This window comes from Ictidomys tridecemlineatus, chromosome 13, assembly GCF_052094955.1.
Source record: "Ictidomys tridecemlineatus isolate mIctTri1 chromosome 13, mIctTri1.hap1, whole genome shotgun sequence".
In the NCBI taxonomy this organism is placed as follows: Eukaryota; Metazoa; Chordata; class Mammalia; order Rodentia; family Sciuridae; genus Ictidomys; species Ictidomys tridecemlineatus.
In genome coordinates this window covers 85,689,888-85,696,917 of record NC_135489.1, presented here as the reverse complement: position 1 = coordinate 85,696,917, position 7,030 = coordinate 85,689,888, and the positions used below count along the sequence as shown (strand labels likewise).

The 7,030-nt window shown below is 45.7% G+C and overlaps 1 long non-coding RNA gene across 1 annotated transcript; it reads left to right on the top strand.

Moving 5' to 3' along the window:
- The first annotated feature begins 452 nt into the window (after positions 1-452).
- LOC144369946 (uncharacterized) lies at positions 453-6,686 on the top strand. The gene is made up of 2 exons (XR_013429792.1): positions 453-851; positions 3,896-6,686. It is a non-coding gene; the product is annotated as an uncharacterized LOC144369946 (long non-coding RNA).
- The last annotated feature ends 344 nt before the right edge of the window (positions 6,687-7,030 follow it).

The following is a 7,030-nucleotide window of genomic DNA, read 5'->3' as shown; positions in this document are numbered from 1 at the left end:
AATTGTTCCAATTTTTAGAGGGAATGCTTTTAGTTTTCCTCCATTTAGAATGATGTTGGCCTGGGGCTTAGCAAAGACAGCCTTTACGATGTTGAGATATGTTCCTATTCCTAGTAAGTCTTTTTGAAGGAATGCACACTGTGTGATGGTTAGGCTATGAGGTGTCCCTTCAGATCTTTCATGTTAATTCAGGAATATGCAGAAGAGATGATATGATTCCATTAGGAGAGCTGAAACCTCCTCAGTCCACACTAATTAGAATGGACTAACTGGGAGGTAACTAGGCAGGTGGGGTGTGAATGGAGGAGGTGGGGCCCTGGGGTGTGCCCTGGAAGGGTGAATCTTCCCTGGGGTCCCCACCCTCTCTGTCTCTGCTTCCTGTAGGCCATGATCTGAACAGCTTTCCACTGCCGTCAGGGTCCACCATTGTGGTGAGCCGTTCCTGCGGACTGTGGTCGCCATTACATGATGGCGCTGGCTCCGTTGTGGTCTGTGAAGGACAACTCCATATCAAAGAGAGTTGGCATGTTCCCAGCTCCTTATCAGAGAAAGTTGGCGTGTCATTTTCTAGCACCCTGTGAGAAGGGTACACGTGGCAGCTTTGCATTGGGGTTCGAGGTGCTTTATTAAGGCTGGGAGGGGCATCCAATTATTATTCCGGGTAGTAGAAGAATTATTAGAAGAATATCAAGGGCCTGAATAAACTGCTGAAAGAAGATTCCTGAGTCGCGTCTTCCTTGCGGGCAAGGGGGGTCGTGACAAGTGGTGCCGAAACCCGGGAGAAAAGAAACAAAGAAACACCCAGGAACCAGAACTTTCAGCAGTCAGGGAGGCGCGCCGGTAAGTCCCAGGTAAGGTGGGACCCGCTGTTAAAAAGCGGAGGCTCCTCTATACATAAAGAGGGAGCATTAAAAGGTACCTGCTCCTCTGTAAAAAGAGAGGGCGTTACATCTCATAGCAATTGCACTCTGTATTTTCGTTTTTGTTTTCTGTGTATGTTTGTTTTGTTTTGTGTACTTTCACTTTCAATTTCTGTGTTTTCTTGTGTTGCGTTATGGGTGCTGTGACTTCAAGTCCACTCCTTCTAGTCCTCGATGGCTTTTTACGTTCCAAGGGACTGGAGGTGAAACGCAGTACCTTAGAGAAATTTTTACAGAGGGTAGATACAGCTGCACCGTGGTTTGCATTTTCAGGCAGCCTCACTACACCCAGCTGGGATAAATTAGGCAAAGACCTTGACTTTGCTCGTGAGCAGGGCATGCTAGAGGGCGGGGTGATACCCCTCTGGAAGATGGTCCGTAGTTGTCTTACGGATGGCCGATGCCAAGAAGCGCTTGTTAAAGGACAAGAGGTTTTAGAACAATTACATGAGGAAAAATCAGAAACAACAGAGAGTGAAGTGTCTCAGGAAGAGGGGAGTGTGCGGGGCGTGGAGAACGGGAGGAGACTGTATCCAGATCTCAGTGTGCTGCGCACGCCCCCATGCGAAAGTGGGTCAGAGGTAGAAGATAATGAAGAGGAGGAGCTGGAGACGCTGTCTCGACAACTAGGGAGTTTAGGTACAGGGAACAGAGATAAGCAAGGGCTCAAGAACAGACAGCCTCCGGATCCGCCTCCGTATGGCAGGGGTGTTTCAGGACAAAGTTTCCACGCCCAAACAAAGAGGGCTGCCGCTGCTTTCCTCTGTTCCTTAGGGCTGGCATATCATTGCTATTGACATTAAAGACTGTTTCTTTTCTATTCCTTTGCATCCTAAGGACTCACAGCGTTTTGCCTTTACCCTTCCCTCGTGTAATCACGGGGAACCAGATCAAAGGTTTGAGTGGGTCGTTTTACCACAGGGAATGTCTAACAGTCCTACGATTTGCCAGATGTATGTAGGGAAGGCACTCGCACCTCTCAGACAACAATATCCTTCCATTAAGATTATTCATTATATGGATGATGTATTATTGGCAGCCAAGTTACAACGGTCAGTTAATGAGGCCTATAAAGACCTGGTGAAGTTGTTAGCTCAGTATGGATTACATATTGCACCTGAGAAGGTTCAAACAGGGGATTCTATTCAGTATTTGGGAGCGACGATTGGAAATGACGTGTTAAAACCACAAAAAGTTACTATAAGAACTCAAGATCTCCAAACTTTAAATGATTTTCAAAAACTGTTGGGAGATATTAATTGGATAAGAGGTTATTTACATATTCCTAATATCGTGCTCCAGCCTTTGTATGCTATTCTTAAGGGTGATCCAGATCTTACTTCCCCTCGTACCCTCACTAAAGAGGCCAGAGCGGCCCTTATAAAAGTAGAAGAAGCTATACAACATGCTACTCTATGCAGGCTCCAGAGTGATAAACCTTTCCAGTTATGTGTGCTTGCCACTATGCGGCAGCCTACTGGAGTACTGTGGCAAGATGGGCCTTTACTATGGATTCACCCACATGTATCCCCAGGAAAATCTTTAGAATACTATCCTGATGCTGTTGCAGCGTTAGCACTTAGAGGGATTCAACAGAGCATTCAATTTTTTGGACAAGCACCTTCTTCTCTTATCATACCCTATTCTAAAGTTCAACTTAATGTTTTGTGTGCTACTCTAGACAACTGGGCTATTCTATGTTGCTCGTTTCAAGGGGATATTGATAATCATTACCCTTCTCATCCATTACTCCATTTTGTTAAAGAGCCCCTATCATTTTCCCTAAAGTAACTTCACCCACTCCAATTCCGGGGGCTGTTAATATTTTTACTGATGGCTCTAAGTCTGGAATGGGAGCTTATGTAATTAATGACTCTCCCCCTGTCCAGCATCAATTTGCTCCTGGAAATCCACAATGGGTAGAACTACAAATTGTCATTGAAGTTTTTAAACAGTGTTCTTTTCCTTTCAATCTCATTTCGGACTCCATCTATGTGGTGCAGGCGCTCAAAATTTTGGAGGCTGTAGGAGCTATTAGTGACACCCATGCTGTGTCTGCTTACTTTAATCAGCTTCAACAGCTTATCCGTAGCCGTACTGCCCCTTTCTATCCAATGCACATTCGGGCTCACACCTCTCTTCCTGGCCCGTTCTCACAGGGTAATGCCTGTGCTGACTCGGCAACTAGAAGCCAGTTGGTATGCTTGGCCTCCTCCTTAGAAGAAGCTAAATTGTTTCACCACAACTTTCATGTCAATGCTATGACACTGCGCAGACGTTTTTCCATCTCCAGAGCAGATGCTCGTCAGATAGTATTACAATGTCCCCATTGTGTCACATTTCTTCATCCTCCTACTTATGGTGTAAACCCACGAGGATTGAAGCCATTGGTCGTCTGGCAAATGGACGTAACTCACGTGCCTGACTTTGGTAACCTCAAATATGTACATGTTTCTATTGACACATACTCTAGAATTATTCATGCTTCTGCTTTATCGGGAGAAAAGGCACGTAATGTTATTACTCATTGCTTAGAGGCATGGACAACGTGGGGTGCACCTGCATTCCTTAAGACTGATAATGGACCTGCTTATACGGACAGACAATTTACATCCTTTTGTTCTGCTATGGGAGTACAACTTGCTCATGGGTTGCCTTACAATCCTCAAGGACAAGGCATTGTTGAACGTGCCCACCGCACCTTAAAAGAAACCTTAGAAAAACAAAAAGGGGGAATAGGAGTTGACCACACTCCTAAAGAATGCCTGTCCTTAAAAGAACGCCTGTCCTTAGCTCTTTTTACCATTAATTTTTTGAATTTGGATATTCATGGCCGCTCTGCGGCCGATAGACATGTGTCCCCTCAGCCCTCTGTGACTGGCTATGTTAAGTGGAAGGATGTTCTTACGGGCCAATGGAACGGCCCTGACCCCGTGCTGACATGGGCACGAGGATCTGTATGTGTTTTTCCCCAGGATCGCATGGAGCCGCTGTGGATCCCTGAACGCCTGATAAGAAGAGTCTCGAGATCTACTAACCAGCAGCAGGAGGTGCCACAACAGTCCCATGATGAGGAGCTTCATTCTGATGAGTTCTCTGGCTCTGATGCTGGTGCCAACGGTACAGATGGCACCAATGCAGTGGTGGGCAGTGGCACGGGCATGGCCAATGCCAATGCCAGTTCATAGTAATTCTAGTGTCCTCCCCACTCCTTTTTCTACCTCATGTGAGATGTCTGCTCCTGTACCTCTCCTAGAGGGGACATGGAAAATATTTTTAATCAGTCTCAAGTTAATCTCACAGGAGTTTTTTGTTTCAGTCTTGGGAACACTAATTGTATTAACCTTAAGACCAAAAATTTGACTAACTGGGAGGACCCATTGCGGTCCAGTCGAGTCTCAGGGAGTATTCTCAGTGCTGTATTGAGCCAAGTAGTTTCAGGGAAGCAATCAGGCTCAGGGACCCCCGCAACTAGCTCCGTTTTAAACATAACTACTTTAGCTATTATCTCCTAGGTATTAATCCCAATGCCTCCTTCTTCTAATAGTACTTGCTATGCCACTCATTTCAAGGCCTCTCCTTACTGTACCCCTAATTTTGGTTTTCCCCCGACATTTACGCCTTGTCAGGATCATTCTTGGGAGAAACATCAAGTTGCTAAAGGTTTCTCCTTTTCCCCCCCTCTAAAGAGATATGTTTATAACTTTAACAACAATGCCAACTCCTCTACAGGAACAGGTTGGTCCTGGTTTCAATGGCTCATTTCCAATGAGAAGGGGGCTTCAGCCGATATTTCCGCATTGGCTCAATTACTAGGAGCCAAAAGTTGGCTGGCTAATGTTTCTGGCACTACTAAGGAGAGTGAACGAGGTAATAGGCTTACATCTGTTTCATTCAACTCTCTGTTACATTATGCCACATTGCCTCCTGCAATGGTCTGTATCCAATCCCCGTTCCTGTTCCTTTTAGCTAATCACACCTCATCGGGGATGCTGGATTGTTCTATTATTACCTGTTTCTTATCTGAGTGTTGGAATGGTTCTTGGACTGTAGCAGTAATTATGAAACTTCCAACTTTTGTCCCAATCCCAGTCACTGCGGATCCAGATAAATTTCCTATTGTAGAGCTACTTAGAGTCCGCAGAGATTTTGGAATCACAGCAGCTATAGTGACAGCCGTGGCGGCATCTGCTGCTGCAGCAGTTACGGCCGGAGTAGCCATGGCCAGTCAAGTACAAACTGCTGCCACTATTAATCAAGTTGTTCAACAAACGTCCACTATACTTAAATCGCAAAATGCGATTAATCAACATATTTTGTCAGGGATTTTAGCTACCAACCAGAGAATAGATTTTCTTCAAGCTCAGGTAGAAGAATTGGCTGACCTAGTACTTTTAGGCTGCATTGACCAACGTGCACATTTATGTATAACCTCTGTCAGATTTAATGATTCCAGGAATGCTTCCCACATTATTGGTGGATATCTGGCCGAAAATTGGTCCATGGAAGCGGAAGACATGATCCAGTCTCAACTAACCCAGATAGCTGTCTTAAATAGTACCCGTGTCGATCCCGTGACTCTGGGTCAATTCACCAATTGGATATCTTCTGCTTTTTCCTTTTTTAAAGAGTGGGTGGGAGTAGGCATTTTTGGTGCACTGTGTTGTTTTGGTATGTTCCTCTGTTTGTGGTTTCTCTGTCGCCTTAAGGCTCGTAGTGCTCAAGATAAGGCTATGATCATACAAGCTCTTGCTGCTTTAGAAACTGGCAACTCGCCACAGGTCTGGCTTGCGCATCTTAAGCACTAAACTTTTGACATGGTCATTGCACCCCAAGTTATTATAACATTGCACTGGGATTGACATGTCTTTCCTCGTTATTCTCTTAGTGTCAGAAAGCCCTTGCACTCTGCCGGTCTTGCTACCATTGCACGCAGATGGGTTTCTACACTAGTGCCTTTGACATGGTCGTTGCACCCCAAGTTATTATAACATTGCACTGGGTACGACATGTCCTTCTTTTGTCTTTCTCTTAGTGCTGGAAAGCCCTTGCACTCTGCGGGTCTTGTTGCCATTGCACGCAGAAGGGTTTCCACACTGGTCTTTATCTATCACTTTAAAGTCCATGCCTTTCTTTCAGGGTGCTGCCAACTTGTTTGTAGTTGTACCTCTGCATGGCCACAGTTCGACCTCAGCTATTCCCTCTTACTCACCATCGTCACGATACAGGATGCGAGGCAAGGCACTGCACTTGAGTGATCCATTGAGAAGAGGGACCTCAAGGGGAGCATGTCCTATTGCATGCGGGTTTGACGTGTCTCCGCCCCGCCCCACGAAAAAAGGCGTCGGCTGATATGGTGTCAGGTCTGGGGAAGGCGCCCCCTGGGGCTGGCCCATACTATGCAGCCACTTTTGCACAGTGGGATAGGACCTCTACTCTCGCCTGTATTGTCTTAGTGAAACAAAACGGGGGAGCTGTGGTGAGCCGTTCCTGCGGACTGTGGTCGCCATTACATGATGGCGCTGGCTCCGTTGTGGTCTGTGAAGGACAACTCCATATCAAAGAGAGTTGGCATGTTCCCAGCTCCTTATCAGAGAAAGTTGGCGTGTCATTTTCTAGCACCCTGTGAGAAGGGTACACGTGGCAGCTTTGCATTGGGGTTCGAGGTGCTTTATTAAGGCTGGGAGGGGCATCCAATTATTATTCCGGGTAGTAGAAGAATTATTAGAAGAATATCAAGGGCCTGAATAAACTGCTGAAAGAAGATTCCTGAGTCGCGTCTTCCTTGCGGGCAAGGGGGGTCGTGACACACCATGATGTTCTTCTCCACCCCAGGCTCAGAGCAATGGTTGGCTGACCTTGAACTGAACTGCTGAAACCATGAGCCAAATTAAAGTTTCTCTTCTCTGAGTTGTTCTTGTTGAATATTTTGGTCACAGTGACAACTGACTAATACGCACTGTGTTCTCTCTAGTGCAAGGACAGAAATCACAGATTAGTGGAGAATAAAAAGAAGTGAGGAAAACAGCTAAGTCTCCCCAGGAGTATCTATTTTTACAAAAGTTTAAATATTTTATTTGTATTTTGCTTAATCAAACTTAGATTTGAAT